This window comes from Arvicola amphibius, chromosome 11, assembly GCF_903992535.2.
Source record: "Arvicola amphibius chromosome 11, mArvAmp1.2, whole genome shotgun sequence".
NCBI classification, from domain to species: domain Eukaryota; kingdom Metazoa; phylum Chordata; class Mammalia; order Rodentia; family Cricetidae; genus Arvicola; species Arvicola amphibius.
Window position 1 is genome coordinate 105758829 of NC_052057.2, and position 26503 is coordinate 105785331.

Sequence of the window (26503 nt, forward strand, 5' to 3'; positions counted from 1 at the left end):
TGCCATTTGGAGAGGCTTTTCATGGTGTTATTTGGAGGGGGTTCTCCTGCGGAGGGGAGTATGTGCATATACACCCACACTTACAAGTGTGTGTGCTCACCAAGCCCAGAGAGAGATGCCAGATACCCTGCTCTGTCACTGTCCTCCTAGTTCCTTTGAGACGGGTTCTCTTGCAGAACCCAGAGTTAGAGTGGCAGCCAGGGAGTCCCAGTGATTTTCTGTCTGCCCAGCAGCACTGGGGGTACCGGGGTGAATGCATCCGTGCTGGCTTTTTGCATGGAGGCTGGGAATTTGAATCCAAGTCCCCACGCTTGTGAGACAGTGCTCTTAGCCACTGAGTCCTATCCTCAGGACTCCTGAGGGAGTTTTCATAGTGTCATTTAGAAGGGGGCTGGCCAACCCGGTCCCAATTTACTCCCTCCTTTGGCTCAGGACAGTAAAACGGAAGAAATCATGTTTGCCATTTTGAAGTGCAATGGGATGCATATATAAAGCCTTCCTTGTTGTGCTTTTAGCAGCAACCAGTCTTCGTTGGTTTGATCTACATTATCTCTTATTAATCTTTTTAGTTTACATACAAAATAATGGGCTTCGTTATGATATTTTCATTCATACAGATGTACTAGTTTATCTTATTCTCACTTCCTCTGGTCCCCCTTTTACCTTAGAAAATCCCCCTTCTGTTTTTTAAAATTTATGTATTTATTTGTTTATTTATTATGTATACAATATTCTGTCTGTGTGGCCAGAAGAGGGCACCAGACCCTATTATAGATGGTTGTGAGCCACCATGTGGTTGCTGGGAACTGAACTCAGGACCTTTGGAAGAGTAGGCAGTGCTCTTAACCTCTGAGCCATCTCTCCAGCCCCCCCCCACTTCTGTTTTTAAGTGGTGCACACGCATGTGTGTGTGTGTGTGTGTGTGAGAGAGAGAGAGAGAGAGAGAGAGAGAGAGAGAGAGAGAAGAGACACGAAGATGTCATCTTTAGCAGTCTAGAGTAGAAGAGCTCAAGCTGTTTATTAAAGAGCTTTGGGAGGCTTGGTTGTCTTCTACCTCAACCTGCTGACAGAGTGACTAATCCAAATTCATACATCGCAAGAAGGCAGTGATAAGAGGTCAGGTTCACTGGGAAGCATCTGATTTGGGTGGAGGTGGACTTGGAAACACCTAAGGTAGTAAAGAGGGAAACTAGAGAGATGGTTTGGGGGTTGAGGGTACTGGATGCTCTTCCAGGGGACCTGGGATCGATTCCCAGCTCACAACCATCTGTAACTCTTTTTTCAGGAAATTCAGTTCCCTCTTCTGGTCTCTGTGGGCACTGCATGCACATAATGTGCAGATATACATGTAGGCCAAACATCTATAGACATTAATTTTTTTTAAAAAAAAAAAAGTAAGAAATGAAGAGGGCAGGATGGGTAGAGGTGAAGGGGAAGTAGAAGTGGGGTACAGTTCCAGTGGATTCCAGAGGAGTTCTGGGCTAGGGAATTCTCTAAAGCTTTTCAGAAAGGAAACAAGAGGGCTTGGCTCTCACACTCTCACAAGAGCTAGTGACTGCATAAAGGCTGTTCTCAGAGACAGGCTACTGGGGAGCCATTCTCTTCAGTTCAGGAGATTTCTGTAGCAAGCATTAAGCAGACAGCACTCCCCCCACCAGCTTGGGAGGGGAGAGCACTTCAGTTCTCAAGGGGAGCCAGGAGGCATGTCACACCCCAACCAGGGTATAGTCTATGCATACATCATTTACAGTGAAGCCCTACTTGGATGCTGAAACATGAATCTCCATAGCATTTGTTTCTGAATCTATCATTTGCACACCACGCCACACCTATTGTCTAGTCTCATAAATCATAACTGAGTGCTAGGAGAAAGAAGCCCCGTGATCTAATGCAAATCCTCCCCTTTAAAAAGAAGATATGTCAATGTCGCAATGATAGGAATAGTCCATTCAAAGTTTTGACATCAGTGACACAGCCAGGTGTCCAGGCCTTCTGACTTCCAATGCTCCAGTTTGTCCCCTTATTCTTGCCAACTGCCTCCATTTCTTCCTAGAAAACATGGAAAAGGTAGATTCTATTCGTAAGACGTGGATAAACAAAACTTAGTTGGCTGGTCACAAGACTCTAACGTATCTCCTGTGGGGAAGAGGGCTGTTGCTCAGTTCAGCACACCCCCATTTCAGGTCAGCTCAGCCATGCCCTCCGTAGTACTGGACCCTGCTGGACTCTGATAGTATGGCCATTTGGTAGACACGGAATCAACTTTCAATGAGTTCACCTCATCTACCTGAAGGAGAAAACAGAAAACGACAGCTTACTTAAATGCTACTTGGCCAATGTTCTGATCAGACTAATTGATGAGTCAGCTGAGAATGATCCCGGCTCAGGCTGAGGGCCTCTTGCAGAGAGTGACTGTCATTATTGTACTATGTCAGAAACACAGCAGAGGCAAGCACGTTCTAGCTTTCTACTCTGTCAGACTTTATTGAATGATAACAAATTCACAAGGGACAATGATTTCGCGGGCAGAAATCTGCATAATGGAGCCCCTACCCTTGATAGGCCTGGTCAAGGTGAATACAAGTCCTTCTATCCCCACCTTAATTACTAATATTAACTCTCAGATCACACCTTGCACACCGCATTATAAATCTTTCTCCCTCTCTCCCTGGCTATTTCTATCTATTTCCATGTTTTGATCTCTATGTCTATTTATAGGTAAGTTACAGAATGGTTACAAGGAGCCAGAGAGGCAGAAGCTAGGGAAGATGCAGCATCTGCGAGAGAGCAAAGCCACAAACTAGCCTGGAGGTTTACTGGAAACGCAGCTGCTGCCTTAGCATCGAGCTGCAGTGTCAGAGGTGAGCTGCAGAGAGGAGGTGCAGTCATGGCTGGAGAGGAGAAGAACAAGACCAGGTCCTGGTGAACTGGACTGAAAGGTGGCAGCCCCAGGTGAATAAGTGGGTGGATGAATGAGCAGCAATTCTAGGAGGTAGAATCAACAACGGGAATTGAGCCCAGTTGGAGCCCCTGAGACAGTCGGGAGTTGTTGTAGGGAGAGGGTTGCTTGTTCGTTCTGGCCCTCCAGCTAGCTTAGCCCCGAAATAACCACACAGAAACTGTGTTCATTAAATCACTTCTTGGCCTATTAGCTCTAACGTCAAATTGGCTAACTCTTACACCTTGATTTAGCCCATTTCTATAAATCTATGTATCGCCACGTGGCAGTGGCTTACCAGGAAAGATTTAGCATGACTGATTCTGGAAACTCCATGGTGTCTCTCTCCTTCTCTGCTTTTCTTCCTCCCAGCATTCTACCTAAGTTCTGACCCTATCAGGCCAAGGGGGTTTCTTTATTCATTAACTAATACAAGCAACACACAAACAGAAGGACCTCCTACACCAGGACGTTCTCTACCTGCTGGTCTCTTGATGCACACTCCCATGGTCAGATGGCAAGTCCCTGGGGCCATTACCATGACTATATTAGAAGTCCTTCCTGTGCCTCCTCATAAGTCTGGTCTGTCTGGTAAGTTCCCATTGCCATTTTTAACGATAAGATTTTAATACACCTATGTGTGGCCAGAGCCCAAATTTACTCTGATAAATTTACAGGGTGGTACCAGTTCTTCTTTTAGGAGAGTTATCTAAAGATACCTGTGTCTTAGTGGTTCCAGGTGGATGATGCTGTTTACGTGTCCAACCAGGTTCATCCATCCCCCATCCTCAAAATAAAATCGAAAGCCTCTTGTTAAAAATAAGGCCTCTCACAGGAGACCACTTCCTAAATAGAACCCCAGCAGCACAGATACTGAGAAAAACAATTAATAAATGAGTCCTCCTGAAACTACGAACTTCTGTAAAGCAAAGGACACCATCAACAAGACAAAGCGGCAGCCTACAGAATGGGAAAAGATCTTCACCAACCCCACATCAGACAGAGGTCTGATCTCCAAAATCTACAAAGAACTCAAGAAACTGGTCACCAAAAGAGCAAATAATCCAATAAAAAAATACATTATAGACCTAAACAGAGAACTCTCAACAGAGGAATCTAAAATGGCTGAAGGACACTTAAGGAAATGTTCAACATCTTTAGCTATCTGAGAAATGCAAATCAAAACAACTCTGAGATTCCATCTTACACCTGTAAGAATGGCCAAAATCAAAAACACTGATGACAACTTATGCTGGAGAGGCTGTGGGGTAAAGGGAACACTCCTGCATTGCTGGTAGGAATGCAAGCTGGTACAGCCCCTTTGCATGTCAGTGTGGTAATTTCTCAGAAAATTAGGAAACAACCTTCCTCAAGACCCAGCAATGCCACTTTTGGGTATATATCCAAAGGATGCTCAATTGTACCACAAGGACATGTGCTCAACTATGTTCATAGCAACATTGTCATATCCAGAACCTGGAAACAACCTAAATTTCCCTCTACCGAAGAATGGATAAGGAAAATGTGGTACATTTACACAATGGAGTACTATATAGAATAAAAAAATTGACATTTTGAAATTTGCAGGCAAATGGATGGAACTAGAAAACATCATTTTTGAGTGAAGTAACCCAGATCCAGAAAGACAGTTATCATATGTACTCACTCATAAGTGGTTTTTAAACATAAAGCAAGGAAAACTAGCCCACAAATCACAATCCCGGAGAACCTAGACAATGAGGACCCTAAGAGAGACATACATGAATCTAATCTATATGAGAAGTAGAAAAAGACAAGATCTCCTGAGTAAATTGGGAGCCTGGGGATCATGGGGACCATGGGAGAGGATTGAAGGGGAGGAGAGAGGCAGGGAGGGGAGCAAAGAAAAATGTAGAGCTCAATAAAATCAATAAAAAAAGAAAAACAAAAGCAAACAAACAAAAGAATTAAAATGTCAAAAAGATAGTTTAAAAAAGAAAAGAAAAAAGAAAAAATAAGGTCTCTTAGGGCAAGGCATATTCTAAGCAAGCACACTTTAGCATAATATGGAGTAACTTGTGGCCGGGCGTGGCCTTAGCAGTGACTCTAAGGACATTCTCCTTTGAAAGACATTCAGTCCTAAACCGCAGTCCTCCTGCACAACGCTATCTAGTCTTCCAAGGCATCTGCTACATTAGCTAGTGACTCCATCATCTAGCTACTTACTGCCTAGAGCTTGGCAACTATAAAAAGAGACTGGAGCAAGACTCATCTGTCCCTCATCTGTGACACACCAAGGGTTCACTAAAATACATGTCAAGATTTCTTTACTGGATGAGTAAAGGCCTCTTAGGCAGTCTCTCTGCCCCAAGTCTTGCCTCAGTCTTTACATTGTATCCACACCATCTTTAAATAGAGCAAATGAGCCTTGAGCTATCTATTTAAAGTCCTTGGGTGGGGAAGGTGGGAGAAGAGATGGCTCAGCAGTTGGGAGCACTGGCTGCTCTTCCAGAGGACCCAGGTTCAATTCCCAGCACCTTCATGGCAGCTCACACCTGTCTGTAACTCCAATTCCAGGGGATCTGACTCTTTTGCATAGACATACAAGCTGGCCAAATACCAATGTACATAAAATAAATAAGTTAATAATTTTTAAAAAGTTTTTATGGGACCTTCCATGGCTTTCTCTTGATACAACCCTGGCTTTACATATTTCTCTTTTCGTGTGTTACCTTTAATTGAGTCCCCCTCTGGCCTAGAAAACTCCGACTCTTAAAATTTAGTCCAACACTGTTGTTTCCAGAAAGTCCTTGCTGATACCTCATTCTGATAGCAATGACCCCAGGGTACCCCGTGTTTAACCCAAACGATCCCTAACCTTGTTTCTCTGCTCACCGTTCTAATTGTGTTTTTCCCGCTGAGCTGTGTACTCTCAGAACAGAGGCAGTTTGGGGCTGTAGCTACAGCTCACTTGGTAGAATGCTTAACTAGCATACACGAAGCCCTGGATTCCATCCCCAGAACCACATACACATAAACTGGGCATGGTGGCATATACCTGGAATCCTAGCACTAAGGAGGCCCCAAAATTTAAGACCATCATTGGCTACGGGGTGGGGAGGAGTTCAACACCAGCCTGGGGTACATGAGTCACGTGGGCAGGTGGGGCAATAAGACAATTTAAGGAGCAGAGACAGTTTGTGCAAAGTCACTGTGGGCAATAAAATTTATGATACAAAAACTTAACTACAAAGGGTAGCATGGTGCCTGCCATAAAGGAGAGAGGACACTTTCTCTAGAAAGCTCCAGATAAAAAACATTTTGGGCTCTCAAATCAAGAAGTGAAATCAAAGATAGCCATGTTGGTACCTTGTTTAATAACTTAGTGTGTAACTACCTACAGGCATCAAAACCATTCCTTCTTAGCTATGAATTTTGGAGGGCCAAATTTGGGTAGCAGCCTGAAGTTTGCCAACCTTTGCCCCAAAAGATGAACAGTCATGGCACACTGGGAAGGAAGAAGCAGTGGCCTGGTTATAAACAACAAAATTGATGAGAGGAAGTTCCGGATCTGATTCTGTAATCGCTGGTGAGCCACCAAAGCATGAAGTAGAAGCAATAAGATCTTCTTCATGTCTTATACAGGCACAGTTAGCTGTCACTCAGGACAGTTGAGTCATCTGAGCCAGCAAAGCAGCATCAATACTGTTACCAGCTTCCACCCCTAACATGTAGCATCTCAAAGCCATTCCAAACCTATCTCTTCCCCAAGTGCAAAATTACTGGAGAGAGACAGAGCTAAGGACTCTATATTCTCTTCCATCTTTCTGCAGCAGTCAGGGCCCTTGGATTTAGCAGGACACTCCTTGGAGATAACTCTCCTTATCACCTCCAAGGACAATGGAAGGGTCGCGTGGAAACAGTGGCACAGAGGCCATGAGGAACATTTGCTGGAGATCTGCAGATCCTGTTCTGCCTGGGTCTCCCAATGGCAATGGTTATTTATCTGACCTTTACTTCCACGTCAGCCCACCTTCCATACTTACTTCCCAAACAGGTCGCCAATCACTCTGGAGCTAATCCAAACCTGGCTGAAAGAGGAAGAAAGGTTGGCCAGGTCAGTGTTCCAGCACTCCGCAGACGTGAAAACAAAGAGGGTGAAGGCTGATAACATCACCCCGAACAATGAAAGCAGGATGTCTCCTCCTTGAGCGCTTGGCCCATACTAAGATGGTAATGTCTGGGATTAAAATAGGCAACTGAGTCAGAAGGCTTTCTGGAATGAATGGAAGAGTATTAGTAGCTAAATCATAAAAGCAATGACAGGATTTTCCCAAATGTGTGCCAGAGTTAAGTGGGGATCTGCTTTCAAAGCTTGTTTTGACTCAGTGGGGACTCTTAGGAATGACTTGCTCAGCTCTAACCTCTGGGCGTGGCCACACCCCCTTTCTGCCCACTGAACTTTGCTCTGCTTTGCAGGAAAGGAACCGTGAACCCAACTGATGGTTCAGGTGGTGGCACTGAGGGAAGATCTAGTCTGGTTCCACCTTATGACGAGGAAACCAAATCAATCATTTAAATTAAATTTAAATGAGTCCAGTGCTCATTGTGATGGCTCTGCCTCACTCAAAAGCTCAGCATCCAGTCATAGTCTTAGGCCAGTTACCTTGTGATGTGCGGGTCCCCTCTGTATGCTGTGATTATGTTTTATTGCCATGGTTTAATAAAGAAGCTGCTTTGGGCCTATGGCAGTGCAGAATAGAGCAAGGCAGGAATTCCAAGCAGAGATAGAGGAGAAAAGAAGGCAGAGTTAGTGAGACGCCATGTAGCTGCTGAAGGACACGGATGCCCAGAAGATTACTGGTAAACCACGAGCCTTGTGGTAAAATATAAAATAATAGGAATGGATTCATTTAAGATATAAGAGTTAGTTAATAAGAAGCCTAAGCTATTGGCCAAGCAGTGTTGTAATTAATACAGTTTCTGTGTGATTATTTGGGTCTGAGCAGCCGGGAAACAAACAAATAACCTCTGTTTACAACCTTGGGTTCCAGGAACAGGAAGACTGATTATATGACTGTTCCAACCATCCACAAGCCACAGTTATACCCTTCCTACACACACACACACACACACACACACATACACACACACACACACACAAGCAAGTAAATGAGGAAAATTATCTATGATGTTGAGACTTGTTGACAGAGGCTTTTGTCCCACACAATCCTGCAGCTGGTCAGTCCCAAAGAAACACACAGAGGCTTACATTAATTATAAGCTGTTTGGCCTATTAGATCAGGTTTCTTATTAACTCTTATATTTTACATTAACCCATAATTCTTGTCTGTGTTAGCCATGTGGCTTGGTATCTTTTATCAGTGAGGCATTCTCATTTTGTGTCCTCTGCATCTGGGTGACAACTGCAGATTGAACCTTTCCTCTTTCTAGAATTCTGTTCTGGTCACCCAGCCAATACTTCCTGCCTGGCTACTGGCCAATCAGCATTTTATTAAACCAATACAAATGACAAATCCTTACAGAGTAAAAGACCATTGTCTCACAGCAGAGGCTGAACTCTGGAGCCCAGTTAATTTGATGGCAACTGTATTGTCTCCTCTAGTAATTAGGACCTGTTTGAGAACCTGAACTGAGATAATGATAAACCAGACCATACCTTGATAAGATTGTTTAATTTGTATGCCTCTTGTTCCCAACCCAATTCTTCCATCAAAGCCTTAAGTTCAGGTCAGTACTGAGGAGATGGACTTGGAGTCACTGAATCTCTTCTCAAGGTGGCCATGCCACTTAAATCTTCTTTCACCAATGACCATCTCTGTTTTCTTTCCTTTGGTTTGTGCTACTAGATATTGAACCTGAGATCTCATGCATGTCATCCAAATGCTCTATTAGTGACTGCAGCTTACAGCCCTTGGTCATCTCTTTAATTGGTGCACTGAGCCTCGTGACCAAAGCCAAGTATGTTGGAACTCTCTGAGCAAGGCCATAACAGAGCTATCTACAGTTGTCCCAGAATAATCTTCCCTGTTCCTGTCAACAGCCAACTGTGTCAGATGAAATCTTCCAACAGGTAGCCATGTCTGTAAGGGTTTTTTAGGCCAGACCCTCACATTTCAGCCTTTACTGCCAATTTGTGATGGGTATTCTGAGTGGGGAATTGTGGTTGAGAACATAAACAGAGTGGATAGTACACAATGCTGTAAATACAGCAAATTGTCATCCACCCCCGCGACTCTGGTGACCTGCAGAGAACTTATTATTCTCTACAGAAGAATGAAGCCTTCTTTTTGTCTTCTAAGAGAACATAATGGCTATCTGCCATGTTTAGTGTCCAGGGATAAAGGCTTCTGGGGTAGCTAGACGTATATGATGTATGTAAAGGGCATACATACTGGGTAAGCACTTTGTGACCTATTTTGAGGTCCTCTGATTAAAATAAGGTACAGGCAGTTTAAGAGGTGGCTCCAAGGACTAATAGTCACCCCCAATTCTCCATCACAGCTGCCTAAGCTTTGGAGATCTGGTAAAGCAGGGCTGGGAGCTGGTAGAGTTATGCCCTGCCAAGACGACACTAAGTCCCTAACTCCTACATGCTACAGCCTTGGCTTCTCTTGCAATTAAAAATAAAAAGCAGATTTATTTATTTTGCATTTGTGTGTATGGGTGTTTGCGTGCATGCATGTATATACACCACATGAGTGCCTAGTGCTTGTGGCAGTCAGAAGAGGGCATCAGATCCCTTGGACTAGAGCTACAGGTGGCTGTGAGTCACCGTGTGAGTGCTGGGAACCAGACCCACGTCCTCTGAAAGAGCAGCAAGTGTTCTTAGTCACTGAGCCATTTTCCAGCCCAAATCTTGCAATTTTGCGGTTGTGCAGAAACAATATAGTCAGTAGAAGCTATACTTTGGGTTTTGATGGTTTCCTGAGCTGAGGTTATATGACGTAATCCTCTCTCTATGCTGGGTCGGGCAACTGAGCATCACTTCTGTCAGACACATAATCAGGCAGCAAAGCCTAGCAACCCTTCCTCTACAGTGTTCTGTATTGCTAAGCTATGATGCTGTTTGGGACAGTAGACGGGCTCAATTTATTTTTGACTGAGAACTTTTATTTATTAATTATTATTTTTCATTTTTACCATCTTTCTCTCTCACTCACTGTATTTTGGTAATTTTACCCTCATTACTCTCTCTTATCACCACCCCACTCCTTCTGAACCCCTTCTTTTTCCCCAACAAGCCCCCTTCTCCTTCCCTGTCTGTTGTTCTATGTTTGTAGGGTTCCTTGCATGATCCCAGGGGCCCTTTGCTGAAGCACGGCAAGTTCTAGTGATTATAAGGGCCACAACGAATTACTTTACCCAGTGTGACACTCAGGGTCACTCAGATGATAGCATAAGCGTGTTTTTTAGCATGTCAATTTCCCAGTGGCATTCTCCCAGTTGGCAGCAAATTCTGAAAGTAGCTCACTGAGAATGCCATAAACAAACGGGAACGCCAAAGTCCCAGAAACCAAAGTGGAGCTTCTACACAGGCCCTTAGGCTCCCTAGATGAGACAGCTGTCCAGTGTGCAGAACAGCCCTCAGCTTCTGCTTGGCAGACTAATCTGTGGTAGGCTGTTTTCCTGTCAGAATGGGGCAGTTCCCCTAGTCAGAGCTCACAACAATCAACTATTTCATTTAAATTACCGTGACTTCCAGGGCCGCTTGCTTCCTTCATACAGGGGCCCAGGAATCTTTCCTGTGAATGGTGTTCATTGTGTGACCCCACACTCCACACAGCACCGCTTGCCCTCAACGTGTCCCTAATGTCACAACCTGGGATCACAGCGTGGGTGAAAATCGTAACTGCAAGCTCTCCTAGACCCGGGAAATAGCAGAGTCACAGACTGGCCAGGACAAACTGGCCCATTTTGAGAGAGGTTTTACTTAGCTTTGCAATGTTGTCTTCCCCTGGGTGAGTGCTAGACACATCAACCCTGTGCTTCTAGACATTGTGAAACAGAAATCTAGCCAGTACCTGGGTGAACCCTCCAGCTAGTCCTCTCTCCTCAGACGCTTCAACTCATAAAGGGACATCACCCCACTTCTCTGCATGGGAAAGAAGCTAAATTTTTGCAGGGGACACATTCCCTGTAGGAAGTAGAAGGAGTGATGTCCCACTAACATAATAGGTAGAGAGTCAGGAGTTCTGGATAGCACTGGCAAGTATTGGCCAAGGGTTGACTCTGCACCCGCAATATCCAAGCACCGTACACATATGGAGTCATTCAAGACCCCAACAGTGAACCTAAACTGTGTGCTGGTTGTGAGAAGGGTAGGGCGTGGAGGGCTAGGGATGTGGCCTCATGGGTAGAGCACTTGCCTGGAGTACATAAAGCCCTGAGATTCACAGCGCTACATAAATCAGGGAGTATGGCAAAAAGTCTGTATTCCCAGCATGCAGGAAATAAAGGCAGAAACATGGGGAACTCAGCGTCTTCCTTGGCTACAAAAGTTCACATCCAGCCTGTCTCTCTCACTCCCTTACTTTGTACAAAAAGACCTTGTGGCAGGCAGTGCACGAGTGGGTGGTGAAACCTACCTGCTGGCTCCGGAGCCTCCGATTCATAACCTCTGTGTAATCTCCAGGACGGCATTTCTTCTTCTATCGCTCAGTCCGTGTAAGTACCCTGAGAACTCAGCTGCTCCCATTTTACGGGAAGATGTCATTCGGATTCAGTAGCCCACGAGGACATTTCAGGTAAGTCCCCCGGGGGCTCAGACTTGACCCTGGCTGCTTACAAAGTTCATTCGTTTCCCACAACCTTTCAAACCTGTGAAGATGAGAAAATCAGGAAGGGAACCAATGATTCAGAAGAGAGGGCAAAGTAGATATTTAGGGAACAATTAAAACATCGAACTGTTTCTTCCCCATGCATTATTGGCCTGAAGTTACCCCCCTGCGTTCCTTGGTTTGCTTTGTTCATTTAACGACATGGAAATCTGGCCAGACTGAAACAAACTGGGAACCATTAACACACTGAGAACAAAACCCTTAGGGAATTGTACACAAACGGTTAAAAGGCTGTGACATCATTGCTCCTCTTTGGGTAGAGGGCTTTGCAGCAGGCCTGGGGACTTGCTGGCCATTGGGAAGGAAGTCTTTTGGCCCATAACTGCAGCTTCCCTGGCCCAATCACAAAGGGAGGCACACTCCATAGAGCTCCTGACATCCATCAATGGGCTGTGCTTTTAGTCCTAGCTTTTAGAGCCACCCCATGGGGAAGGGCAATTGTTCATCCTGATCCCAAGGGAAGACATCCCTTTGGCTGTGACAGTCCCCTGAATCATACACATAATTGTTCGGGGGGGGGGGGAAGTATTATAGGACCAATAAAAAGAAATCTGTGCTGTATTATTTTGCAGGTTCCAACTGGTTGGATGTAAAATAAAACAAAACAACAACAAAGAAAAGAAATTACATACTTGATGCAAAATTAGAGCATTTAACATTTCTATTTCTTTCAGACATTTTCATCTATTTCTCCATGAGGATAGCTAATGGCTGGCTAAAAGCTTTTGCCATTTTTCTCCCTCATTTTAGATGCCTATTTTCTTCAGCTAGTCCTTCCCACAAAACCATGTTCATTTTGTTCTTAAGATTTATTGCCAAGGATACAGTTCTTTGAGTAATTTGGGAATTATCCAAAGAATTATTAGAGGATTTAAGTTGTCATATAGTGGTATTAATTTACCAAGAGATCCATGAGGACCTTTTTTTAATTTTTTTTTTCCTAAATGTCTATTGGTGAGAACATTCTTAGGAAAACTGATTGAAACCACAATACTCAAAATAATTAACAGTAAAAAAAAATAGAGGAAATATAACATACTGTTATGAAAAAAGTCCACTCATACACATAAATGTAAACTGTATATTACATTCACATCAAGCAATGCCCCAGAAAATGTGCCATTATTTCTACCCACACACACAAATACATTCTATTTTTCCATCATCATGTACATATACATGATGCAAAGGCTGATCTAAAGAAGGGATAACATTCTCATTGACGAATGCTCTTCTGTTTACAGTCCTTTTCCAAATACTAATTGCAGTGTCCTTTGAACTGAGGCTTAATAATAAGAACTATTTGGGTTTCAAAAGTCATATTTAGTATCAGAAAACCAGTCTTTCAAGCCTTTCCTTGTGTTAGCTACTGCTGAATGAGCCAGATGGTCTTAATTAAACAGCCAACCGTGACATGGTGGCGCACACGGAAGCCCAGCCAAAGACTTTGCTGACTCTCCTTCCCTCTTGTGTGCACGCACATGCTTTTGTCTACAGCAGATCTTGGGCAGCATCTGTTTTGCCCATAAATCACCCCTACGGTGATCAGGGACTAGGGATTATTTACCATCGAACATTTCCCTAACTTGTAGTGAAAGGCTGCAAAAGAGTTCAATAGAGACATTCAAGTATAAAGGGGAAACCCTTGTGGACTTTCTAAGGTGCTGATCCTAACTTCTGGCTCACTGAACTGAAGCAGGAACTCTGGAAGTAGAAGCTAAAAAGAGACTGACCTGTGAGAAAGGGGGAAGAGCGGCCTTCCTATTGGTAGGGAGGGTTGAAAAGGATGCCTTGTGGTTGGGTAATAGGACAGAGGCTGAGAATGAAGTTGGAACTTGGTGTTCAAGTGGAGAATGAGGCTGAGAATGAAGTTGGAACTTGGCATTCAAGCTGAGAATGAATGACAGGGCTCTGTGTTTGGCTCTGTGTTTCTTACGCTGTCATCAGTGGAGACCATATTGCTCACAAATGCTGTTGTTATCAGTTCATTCTCTGGGACTAAGAGGTGGTCAGAGAAGAGGGCAAAGATGGACTGATAATCTAGTTTAATTCCCATTGAACTAAGCCAGGCATCACAGCGAGTCCAGTCTACCGGCTTGAACTTTTGTGAGTGGTACAGCACTTTTAGGGGAACCCATCTAAACCTGAACCCCCATTCCTCCCCGTGGAGCTCAGGACCAAGATCTGTTACAGAGTACAAATAGAAAACACAAGTAAACCAAACTGATATAAAGCAATGGCTATTCAGACTCCCAGGGATGAGCTGTGTTAGCATTCAATGACTGCAGACAAGTCAGTTTGCCCCTCTGCAAGACATGTTCCCAGGTGGGTCATGAAAAGCTTTACCCAGACCAGCAACAAGCAGTCCCTGGCCAGAAAGATACACACACAGGGTTTTCCTTGTGTGGTCATTTATGATGATTCATGCACCTTTGACATAGTTTGAACATTGAGTCTTCTTTGCTGCCATTTCTACAATATGCACAGAACACAATTTTTAAATTAACATTCTTATTGCTACAGGCAATAAATTATTGGATTACATATTTCCCCATGGGAATCAATCGGGTTATTTTTCTTTTTCATTTTGACTGATGGAAATTTCATAGGTCATTTTTGGTCTAGTGCAAATGGGGTCTAGTGCAAAATAGAAATTTATCATTACTGAGAAGTCAAGCTTTAAATCTTTTGGAGCTTTGAGACTGTGGTCTTCAGTGGATATTATAGGTGGTGTGTACCCAGTGTATCTTAATTAACTTACATCAATTCTGTATGGTAGCTAGAAGTCAAGGGCTGATAAGAAAATGCCTTGGAACTATTGCTCTGACATTTTGTTAACTGTAACAAGCCACTCCTCTGCCACTTACTGATGACTCCTAAAGATAATAAAAGCAAAAGAAAGCAGCCAGCAAGGATTTCCTTGTTTTCGACTCTATTTTTGTTGTTATTGAGATGGTGTTGTGCCCAGACTTCTTGCCCCGCAAAGAGACCACCAGGGATGCGGGACTTGGATGCAAAAAGCAAGGTTTATTCCAAAGCACAGTACGAGCCTAGGCATGGAACTCATCCAGCACACTCAACGCGGTAAGGGCCGGAGGAGCTCCCTTCCAGAGATTACAAGACGTTTTATAGACAATCTTGCAGGATCACCAGTTTTTACCTAATTTTCATACCCATACCTAACTGAGGACAGCAAATTCAAAAATCATGATATCATTATGTAAATGAAGTATAGACATGAGTATATTCTCAGTTGGCCCATTCCCATCTGTCCTTGGGGTATGTACATGAAGCATACTATGGACATATTTTTAATTGGCCAGTTCTTGGCTATCCCTGAGGCAATGCTCTCCCAGTAGTTCTTGGCTCCTGGCCCTTGTCACGTATAAAATGTTTTAGCCTAGCCTAAACAGCATGATTCAGGCAGAAAACAATTAGGTCACTCTGACCAGTTTTTCATTTCTTTCAATGGAGTCTCAAGTAGCCCAGGCTGGCCTCAAACTTGCCATGGGGCTAAGGATGAACACATACCCCAGAACTGCCTTCTGCTTCCATCTCCAAAGTGCTGGAATTACAGGGGGCACCACCACATTCAATTCCAATTCCTTTTCTAAGGGCTATGCTTGCTCTATGAGCTTTTTCTGTGGATTCTAAACCCCATACAAAAAGGTAAATCTCCCAAGAACAAAATGGCACACAGAAAGTTGCCACCCTAGAAAAGAGAGCTGCTTTCCTAATCCTTCCATTGCTCTCAACGCTCACAGTTCATACTAAACCCAGCCACGTGACCTTTACCCAAAGTAGAGCGCTGCTTCTGCTCCTGCTTAGCTACCTTTAAGGCCTGCCCAACACCTGAGATTTCTCCCCCTGTAGCATATCATTTTAATTATATTACAATCATATCTCAAGCATGTTAATATGCTAGAGATGTCATAACAAAATGCCACACAGATGATAAATTATACAACAGAAATTGATTTCCTTCTGGTTCTAGACTGGGAGTCCAAGATTGCAGTCTCTGCCAGTTTGGTTGTTTCTCAGGCCTCTGTCCTTAGCTTGCAGATGGCTGCCTTCCTGCTGGGTCCAGTCATAAGCCTGAGGCTTTGGCATGACCCCCATGACTCCTGCCCTCAGAATGATTTCACTGGCTCTCCTGAGACTTGATGCACACCCCCTTACACTTGATTCGCTTCTCCTTGTGGCTGAGTGACCATGTCTGCCCCTTTGTGTTCCTAGCGATTCACTGAAGAGCTCTTCTTTCCTAGAGAGCCTCTCAGAAAGTTATAATCATACATACTCTTGGGGTGTTTTCTACCTCCTTAATAACATAGACTTGTTATGTCTTCTAATTGATTTAATTATTGGTATCTCATTACCTTTCCAAAACTATGGGCTCCCCAAAGCATGGAGCCGAGTCTGTTCATCTACATTCAGTCCACTGTTGCCAACAGCTCCTTCCTCTTAAAGGAACAGTCAAACCACTCCAGCGTAGGATATCCCCTTGAAACTGAGGCAGGCGTTGACATAAATGGTAGCCAATTCTACCTTCTACAACTCAATATAGAACCATGAGTCACAACAATAATATCCCTCTGTGTATATACAAATGCAAACACATGCACACATACATCTTCATGAGGACACCGTGTGGTCAGGATGCCTATTCCCTTAGCTAAACAAATACACTTGTATCCTAGGAAGGAATAAAAGGGAATTCCCCTCCTAGCTGGCACCAATGTTAATTTTGGGGGGTTAGTATAACAGACTACCTCAAACTAGGTGATCCGAAACAGAAATTTATAGACTCACATTTTAGGAGCTCAGTTCCGATGGGAATCTGTTTCCTCAAAAGCAGGCAGTCCAAACTTTTGACATTATGGCATGAGGCTGGCATTGTTGTCCACAAAGTTCATGCTTAAGAACCCTGAGTTACAAAACGAAATCTCATCTCGTTTTAAGTGAGTTTATGATTTTGTATTGGGCTGCCCTCCGAGCCATCCTTGGCTGCTAACCTTGCCTTTTGTTGCTTCTGGTAGTTTCCTGAACCCTCTCATGTTTGTTAACTTGTATATGTGATAGTCTTCATTGTCAACTTGACATAATCTGAATCACCTGGAAACAGTCTCATTGAGCCATCATCTAGATTAGGGGATTATCTTCATCACATTCACTGAGGTGGGCAAACTCACCCACCATGGGTGGCAACATTCCCTAGACAGGGGCTCCTAACCTGTATGAGTAGCTAAGGCAAGAGAGTGCAATCAGGGGTGTATTCATTGCCCTTGTTCCTAATTACTGATATGAGGTGACCAACTCTCTCAAACTCTAGATGCCATGATTTCTACACTACAATAGTCTGTAACCCATAACTATGAATTGAAATAAACCCTTTCTCCTAAGATTTCCTTTGTCAAGATATTTTATCACACATGGAAATGAAACTAAAACTCGGTGTCATTTCCACCTGTCTCCTTTCTCTGCATCTCTTCTGTAAGGACATCAGTCACAGTGTGAGGTTACCTTAATCTAGTATGGCCTTATTTTAAATGGTCACAACTGTAAACACACTACTTTTAAATAAAGTCACATTCATGGGTGCTGAAGCATGGTGTTTGAGCGCGTCTTCCCAGCTCACAATGCCCTGCAGACAGCCCTCTTGTCCAGTGGATAAGTGCTCAGCTGACAGCTCCCCTCCACTCTTGAAAGAGAGACGACAGAAACCTCAAAGCCCTTGAGAAAGAACTGATAGTCCCTTAAGAAAATTATCCTATCATTGGAGGAGAAAAGTACTATATGCGATTGTAATAAAATATATTTAACAGAAAAAACTTAGCAGCTTAAGCCCTTCCAGGTTCAGGTTCACTGTCAGTCCCACCACTGCCGCAAAGCACCTTCATGTCCCTTTTCCTTCCACCAAACAGAAGTCAAAACATTGACTGGTCCAAGTGAGACAGTCTCCATAACAGACTGGTGTCATAAGCTAGTCTGTTGCAATTAAGAAGACTTTTGCATGGCTTGTCCCAGAATGCAACTCAATTCCCTCCTTTGACTGATGAAAGTGTTGCCTAAGCAAAAGTGACTGGACAGGGGTCCCCTGGGGATGTTCGTGGCAAACCCTCGTGGGTAACATTACTGGCCCCATGTGAAACCACATTTAAGCATGTTCAGCGCTACAAATACTGGTTCACAGTTCTTATCTACGGCAGACACTGCTCTGCCTACGGAAATAGATCTTACCTTGAGCTCTTGGGTCTATCGGAGATGTAAATATTTAATACTAGAACATTTCTGAGAGCACATCTTTTGTTGTTGCTTTAAGAATCAGTCTAATTAGCCCAAGCTGGCTTGGAACTCATTATGTAGCTGAAGAACCTTGAATGCACCGTCCTCCTGCCTCCTCTTCCTAGTGCTGAGATTTTGAGCACTCGTCACGGCACCTAGTTTATGTAGTGCCTAGGACTGGACCCAGGGTGTCGTGTGTTCAAGACAAAGTATTCTACTTACTGAGCCACAGCCTGAGCACTTATTACAAGTTTTATTTTAAAAAATAAATACTTAACCTAATTCTGTGTGCGCACGTGTGTGTGTGTGTGTGTGTGTGTGTGTAAGGGCATGTGCATGGGTGTGTATGATGGTCAAAGGATAGTTTGCAGGAGTTGGTTCACTCCTTCCACAATGTGGGATCAAGCTCAGGTCATCAAGTCTGACAGCAAGCATGTCTACCTGCTGGGCCATCTCTGTAGCCCTCCTTTTCCACATTTTAGATTCTGAAAACAAGCTTTATCTTTCAGCCCTAAGCTCACTTACCCAGTTTCCACTGAGGTACTGTATTGGCACAGTCCTCAAGCATGCCCAGAAGTTAACTACCTTCCACTCCCAATTCTCCTCTCATCCCCTGACCTTTCTTTTCTGTGTCTTTTTTTCCCTACTTGTCCCCTTTCCTCCATCTTCCCTCTCCCTTTCTCCACCAACATCCATTCATTTGCATATCTGTGTCAGTGAGACATGACAGAGAAGCAACATCAATCAGCTATAGGAAGGAATCTCAATGCTCTCAGAGCTGGATCACATGACATTTAGGACCTGTAGAAGAACACACATAAAGATTTCCAGCATAGTCTTTAATGACCATGACCTTGATGTTATATGAGAGAATTTCATGGAAGACTAGTAAGAATTTGGTACAAATTCCCAGGGAAAAAAAAATGATATCCATGTGTGTGCACAGACAGCTTTACCTCCCCGAACTGTAGTTGCTTCTTCTGGTCACAGGGACCCAAATGAGAAAGCCAAGGAAATGACTCATTAGCTAAGTCGATGTTTTCACCTCAAGATAGACAATTTAGGGACACTGTGACATTTTGTTCTTGTTATTCAAAGCAGAATTGAATTCAGAATTTAAAAGACATACACACACTTCTTATACCCATGCTCCTTCTGAACCATGCTTCCTTATATTCTAATTCCAAATATGTTATATTCACTTCCCAGGTATGTCATACAATAAACACCTAGGATTTGGGGGGGGGGGGGGCAGGAAGTTGGTCTTACTCATAAGAGTGAACCAATGACCATTTAACCAATTGGTCATTTTGGCTTACTCATATTGCACAAACTTGCATGATTCAGAAGAGACTGATGCTTGGAAGAAACTAGAAAGCAAAAGACAGCACTGAAGCCTAGCTTTGGAGCTCCTTTCCAATTTCAGTGAGGAATTTTACAGCTGCCCACAGTTCTTCAAAAGGACTACTTAATTAGATGTCTCCCTTCTCTTTAATGCCGAGGACTAAGAGCTGACCAAATCTAGCCACCTCTGTCCTTGCATGGTCTGGGAGTCCAAGAGGCTTTTGCATTTCATTTTCAATTAAGTTTCTATAATCTAAGTGGGTATTGCATGGGTGAGCGCAAGGACCCACGGAGGGCAGAAGAGTGTGCTGGGTCCTCTGGGGCTGGAGTTGAAGGCAGTTATGAGCCACCCGACTTGGGTGCTCCGAAACAAATTCAGGCTGTCTAGAGCAGTGTGTGCTCTTAACTCTGACCATCACTCCAGCTCCTGCTTTTACTTTTGTTTGTTAATTTGGGGGAACATGTTCTTGTTAACTAAGGAGACTTGACTAGCCTAAACCTGCTTTATGGATCAGGCTTTCTACAGGCTCAGAGACCCACCTGCTTCTGCTTCCCATGTGCTGGGGTTAAAGGTGACAACACACGCAGTCACTTTTCCATTTTAAAAATATTTGTTTTGAGGTGTGAAGTGGTTTGTCTGTATGTACTGTATATAGTATGGGCACTACTTGCATGCTTGGCACCTGCAGAGGCCAGAAGAGTACATCGGATCCCTGAGTTTGTGAGTTGCCTGCCATGTGAGCTCTGGGAAGCAAACCTGGGTCCTCAGGAAGGACAGCAAGTATTCTTAACAGCCAAGCCATCCCTCCAGCCCCCACTTTCACATTTTAAATGCTTTACAATCCCAGGGGCTGACAGAAAATCTCAAAAACAATTGGTTGCAGTGGGGAAGGGCAGTAGCCCTGTGGTAGAGAACTTGCCTTACATATACAAAGTCCTAGGTGCAAACCCCAGCAATGCAAGAAAAAAAATTACCAGTTGAAGGCTGTGTGAAAGGCTGAACAAAGAGCATCCATTTGCTGCAGTTCCTGACATTAGACTTTCTAGGGAATGTGGGGGCGGGGACGTCATTTTGTTTTGTTATGTTTTTCTAGTTGAATTAATAATTGAGAGTAGAAATTTTGGGCGGCAGGCCTAAAACGCTTGTGGTTAGCTATGGGCCTCTGGTCATGAACCGTCTACGATCTATAACAAAATCATCAGGGGCCTCGCATGCCAGGCCGGGCCGTGCAGATTCCATCCCGTCAGCACAGGTGTCGCCAAAAAGATCACGGGGATTTCCTTTTCCAATTCTAGCAACTTCTTTATCAGTGGTTACGGTGCACGGGCTCTTCTGTGGTCTGAATGCCAACACTTGGACTCCCGTCATTGCCATTGCCACCACCACGGAAATAAAATGCCTGCAGTAATCAATGTATAAAGAGAGATGATGTATTTTGGCTCACAGGCTTGGAGGGTCCCGTGCATGGCCACTGGTCCTGTTCCTTTGGGGCCTCTGGTCAGGGTGCCAGATGGTGGTAGCTGGAGGGGTGTGGTAGAACTGAACACTTTTCCTGGTAGCTGACCAACAAAAGAAAGTGGATAGGAACCCAAAACCCTTTCAGAGGCATAGCTCAGTGATCTAAGTCACTCTTCTTAATTCTTCCTCTAAATGATCCCCCTTAACAACACCTCTCTGGGTGAGCCACCACCATAATGGGCACTGAGGGCCCTTTGAAGATCAAATCTATAGTCGAATCATTCCCAAAATCACACTCTGTAGAGGTGCCTGAATATTTTTACTCATTGCCAGAGAATGGGTAATCAGCACACTTTGGTGGAATGGTCCCATTATTAGTTCATTCAACAGAATGGCCCAACCATGTAGATTTTTACTAACCCTTGCCAAGACAACACACATGGATTTATCTTAGGCATAAGCAGAATCTCCCAGAGCCTGAAAATGCATTTAAGTTCATGTATCCATTCAGCCCACACAATGAACCCCGCTATGATGGGTACAGAATCAGGCATTAAGGTATAGGAAAACAAGACCTCATGGAGGGTGAGAGCTTAGCATCTAGTGGAGAGAGAAGAATCCAGGCCAGCCAGGGCACCTTTGTTCCCTGCCTACCTCTCTCCTCTGGGGGTGTACAGAGAGGTACTAATGCAATTTGTGCACTGCAAAGGCTGGAATGATTTAAAAACTCTGTGGGAGCTCCTGAAGGGAAGAGGTGAGCAAAATAGAGGGGAGACCTCCAGGTTAATTTCCCCAGATGCTACTGGGGCATCTTTACCTATATTCTTAGTTCTAGATTTTTAATACACTACTTTAAAAAAAAAAAAAAAGCTTAGAAAGATGGAGCAGACTAACTACGCTAAATTCTTCCCAATAGTTATGGTTAAAAAAAACTCTAGAATTTCTATGTAAAACAAACCAAAAAAATCTGAAAGAGATGAAAACAGTATAGTGAAGAACTTCTGGACCCCCATGAATGGCATACAGTGTGTCCCTGAGGTTTCCTTTTGCTTCACATATCCCAGATCTGGAGCTAAAGAAATTGTCAATCCAGATACACATGGAAGGAGCAACTAAAGTCAGACGTCTAGACGAAGAACCAGGGAAGGGGAGGTCTGCGAGAACGTGCAGACAGTCAGCACTGTGCTCCAAGCAACCCCACAGAGAAAGGCTGGTCCAGTACACACACCACCTCCAGGCCCACACACCAGCGATGCAGAGACTTCCATTCCAAGTATTATAGATTTTCAATTGAGATCAAATAGCAGCTCAAGGAACTTAAAGGGAAACAACAAAAATATAGAAAAAAACTTTTTAAAAATTATTTTTATTTTGATCATGTCTTTTCCCTCCCCCAACTCCTCCCGTATTCCTTTCACTTCTATAATCATCCAACTTCATGTTCTCTCACGGCCCTGCTCTCAAAGAAAAAAAAAAATTTTAAAAATTGCCGTGGGACATCTCTCTGTATGCTGTGAATATGTTTTTATTACCATTGGTAAATAAGGAAGCTGATTTGGCCAATAGCCAGGCAGAGCAGAGTCAGAGAGAAAATCCAAATAGAGAACCAGAGAGAAAAGGGGCAGCATCAGGGAGACACCAGCAGAAGCCAGGGAAGCAAGATATGAGGTAACAGACCATGAGCCTCCTGGTTAAAATATACAATAGAGATGGGTTAATTTAACTTGTAAGAGCTAGTTAATAATAAGCCTGAGCAAATAGAGCAAACAGTTTGTAATTAATATTAAGCCTCAGAGTGGTTATTCAGGAACTGGTGGGTGGGAAAGAAACCTCCAGTTACAACCAATAAGACACAAAACAAAACAAAACACACACAAAAAGCATAACACTCACTCTGTGTTAGCCAACTGGCTAATTTCTCCTGAGCGTGGGACTGTCCTGGGTGTGGTTGATAGACCCAGTGGCACGCCATTGGAGAAAATTGATTTGTCCTTTCCCATCAGGTGCCAATTACAAATAGTGTATTGGTTACCGGTGAGATTTTGTGTCCACTTCCCCTTCGCAGTGTGGGGATTCTGTCTGGTTGGACCCTGTGCAGGTCCTATGCTGGCTGGCTGTTACCATCTCTGTGAGCTCACATATGTATCAATTCTAGTCAGAGAACTAAAACCAGAAAATAAAATCCGCAGGCATCTTCACCATATCAACAGTTATACCAACTGCAAATGATCGAAGTTTAGCAATTAAAATGCAGGAATGGTTAGACTTCATTAAATACCATGACCCAATTATATGCTGCTTCAAAGAAACTCACCTCGGTTATAACAGGCAAGTTGAAAGCAAAAGGAGAGAAATATTAATGAAGAAATCAGGAGTTGATATATTAATATTAAAGTAAATTTGGGGAAAAAGGAAACTTGCAGAGACAGATTTGGAACACTATATTTTGGTAAAATAGTCAATTTGCCTAGAAGACCACAACCCTAAGTTTATAAATAAAAACAAAAGAAAAGGAGTAAAATAAAGACTAATGAGGAGAAGTGGGGAGCAGGGAAGGGAGAACACAAACTTTAAAATATCTGAACTACAGCCAGACTGTGGTGGCACACGTCTTTAATGCCAGCACACAGGAGGCAGAGGCAGGCAGATCTTTGCAAATTCAATTTCAGCCAGTTCTACAGAGTGAGTTCCAGGACGCACAGGGCTACACAGAGAAAACAAACAAACAAATGAAATAATTAAAATGGACACATCAAGGCACAATTATATTTGAAACTCCAAAGACCTTATTCCAACAATAGAGCAATTAGAAAAGGTAGTTATGTTAAAGAGTAACAACCAAAAAAAAAAAAAAAAACCTCATAATCAACACACACTCACATGTTACACACACACCATTAACCAACAGAATCTACTAAAAAGCGTGTACAATATTTCCAAAGGCCCATAGGAAATATATATTTCAAAATAGACCACATCCTGGGCTATAACATGACCAAATTTAGAATGACTGAAATGTTGTGAACTGTGACCACAATGGAATCAAACTACAAATTAATAACTGAAAGACAATGGTAAAAAATCTCCAAACACATGAAACTAAAGAAGTATTTCTAAGTTATTCACCAGCTGAATAAAAAGTCTAAGGAGAAAACACTTAAATTCGAAGACATGAATGAAAATAAAAATACAATATTTCAAAATCTTTGACACAACGGGCAATTTGAGAGGGAGCTTTACAATGTTTCCTGCTCGTGCTAGCAAAGGGGATGGATGGCAAGGTGGCTTACTCAGCTAAATTTTCCCCTCAAGGGAAAAAAGGAGGAAAATCAAACCAAAACAGGAGCTGGAGAGATGGTTCAGCAAAAGGTACATACTGCTCTTCCTGGACCTGAGTTCCTCTCCCAGCACCCATGTCAGGCAGCTCACGGCTGCCTATAACTCCTGCTCCAGGGAATCTCTATGGGCACTAGGACTTATGTGCATAACAGCACCCATTCACATAATTAAAAAAAATAAACAAATTATTTTAAAAAAGAAGAAAGGAATTTGATAAAATAAGAACCAAACAATTAAAAACAAAAAAGTCATGAAGAAGCAACGTACCATAGAGGCTCCCATTAAAAAAAAATAATAAAATTGACAAAGCTCTGACAACATTGATGGTAAAAAAGACAGATTGTCCATGGCAGGACATCACAATAACTGAAATGACAATGTGGGGTGTTACAGACACCTGCATATACATGATTTGACTTGTAAATACATTGTGTGAGCCACGTACCTCTCCAAGCTGTCCACAATAAAGTACTTTGTACCATCTTATAACTATAAAGTCAGTGAAGTCATAGTCTTAAACTCTCTGCAAAAGGAAGTTTTTTGATTGAGATAATGTGCTGGAAAATTCTAACAAGTGTATAAAGAAAACCAGCATCAATCTCATGTGATCTCTTCCAGAAAACAGGTGAAGAGAGCCCTCCAACCAGGGCAAAGAGTTCTGCCCGGATACCCAAACCAGACAAGGCATATAAAACAGAACAACAGTCCTTCTGCATACAGCTGACAAAGTTCTCAACAAAATAATAGCAAAAAAAATTCATGTATGAATATATAGAATGATATAGAAATATATAGAATTCAATATGTGAAAAGAATTATGTGCAAAGATCACGTAGATTTATTCCAGGAAATGTAAGGCTTGCTCAGTATTTGCTCATTCAATACAGTGGATCACTTGAAAAGGTTAAAGAAAGTTTGTGGAACAGGAAAGCATTTTACAAAATCCAGCCCTGATTCATGATTAAAAAGGTAAAGTGTGAATACTGCCTCAGAGAAGGTTGATGAGTGAGGGTGGTACCAACTTCCGTGCCACTTGAGCTGTGGGCACTGTGAGCTCGAGATGAGTATGTGGGCTAGTCACGTTAGGAGGCCATACGGAAGAGAAATCAAGGTGTATTTTCTTCTGCGACGTTTTCCTCTTTTGGTTTTTTAGGGGGTCCACCACCCAGTTCCCAGATAAATCACACACACACACATTCTTAGTTATAAATGCCCAGTCTTAGCTTGGCTTGTTTCTTGCCAGCTTTCCTTAACTTAAATTATTCCGACTACCTTTTGCCTCTGGGCTTTTATCTTTCTCTATTTCTGTATACCTTTCTTTACTTCTTTCTCCATGGTTTGCGTCATAGCTGGGTGGCTGGGCCCTGCTGTCTTCCTCTCCTTGTTCTTTTGCTCCTTTTCTTCCTCATTTCTCCTTCTATTTATCCTCTCTGCCTGCCAGTCCTGCCTATCCTTTCTCCTACCTTGCTATTGACTGTTCCTCTCTTTATTAGACCATCAAGTGTTTTAGACAGGCAAGAAATCACAGCTTCATAGAATTAACCAAATGCAGCATAAACAAAAGCAACACACCTTAAAACAATATTCCCCAACCTTGGTAACCTTGGAACCAGTGTTAGGAAAGGAGAGTTAGAAAGGACTTGCAGTTACAATGGGTCCTTACGAGAACTGTCTGGATTGGCAGAACTCCTCTGGGATTTGCCTTTGTGGAATCTGAAGATTTTAGAGATGCAGAAGATTGGATGGGTAGGTTATTTGTAGTTCTCCAATAGGGATTGAAGTATCAGCAGGCACGACGCAGACATCTCATGTGATAGGTACCTTCCTGACATCTCTTTGACCCTAATGATATTAGGTGCATCACCATGTCCAGCTACGTTCTTCAATAAGCATTGCTAAAGCTGTGGGATATTCATGGACCAAAAACTTAAGACTCATACATTATGCTGCAGTTAAAACAAAATCAATCACAAGGAGGGAAATGGGAGAAAGACTTTGCGTCTGGGGTTAAGCACACTTCAGGGAGTGTGAAACTCAGCATGCACTCTAGGGAAGGAATGTTGGGTGAGCTGAACTTTAGGTAAAGACTTGAGAGCTCTAACTCTGTAACAGATCCTGAGGACAGAAAACTAAGACACAGCGGAGGGAAGAAGGAAGTTGCGTGAAATCACACGCCTGACAAAGAATGGCTACCTAGAATATTCAAAACCCAACAGTAAAAACAGCAAAACAACCGATCCAATTATAAAATTGGCAAGAAACATGGAAAGACATTTCAGCGTAGTGGGTTCACAGATGGGA

General features: G+C 43.1%; 1 long non-coding RNA gene across 2 annotated transcripts in view; it reads right to left on the reverse strand.

The window, feature by feature from the left end:
* Positions 1 to 1382: 1382 nt before the first annotated feature.
* LOC119826909 overlaps positions 1383 to 26503 on the reverse strand; it is a 42618-nt gene continuing 17497 nt past the window's right edge. For both annotated transcript variants that reach the window (XR_005287487.1, XR_006020931.1), the window contains 4 exons: positions 11527 to 11758; positions 6964 to 7008; positions 3658 to 3725; positions 1383 to 2287 (listed from right to left, as the gene is read on the reverse strand). This is a non-coding gene — a long non-coding RNA (uncharacterized LOC119826909). The remainder of the gene's footprint in view (positions 2288 to 3657; positions 3726 to 6963; positions 7009 to 11526; positions 11759 to 26503) is intronic.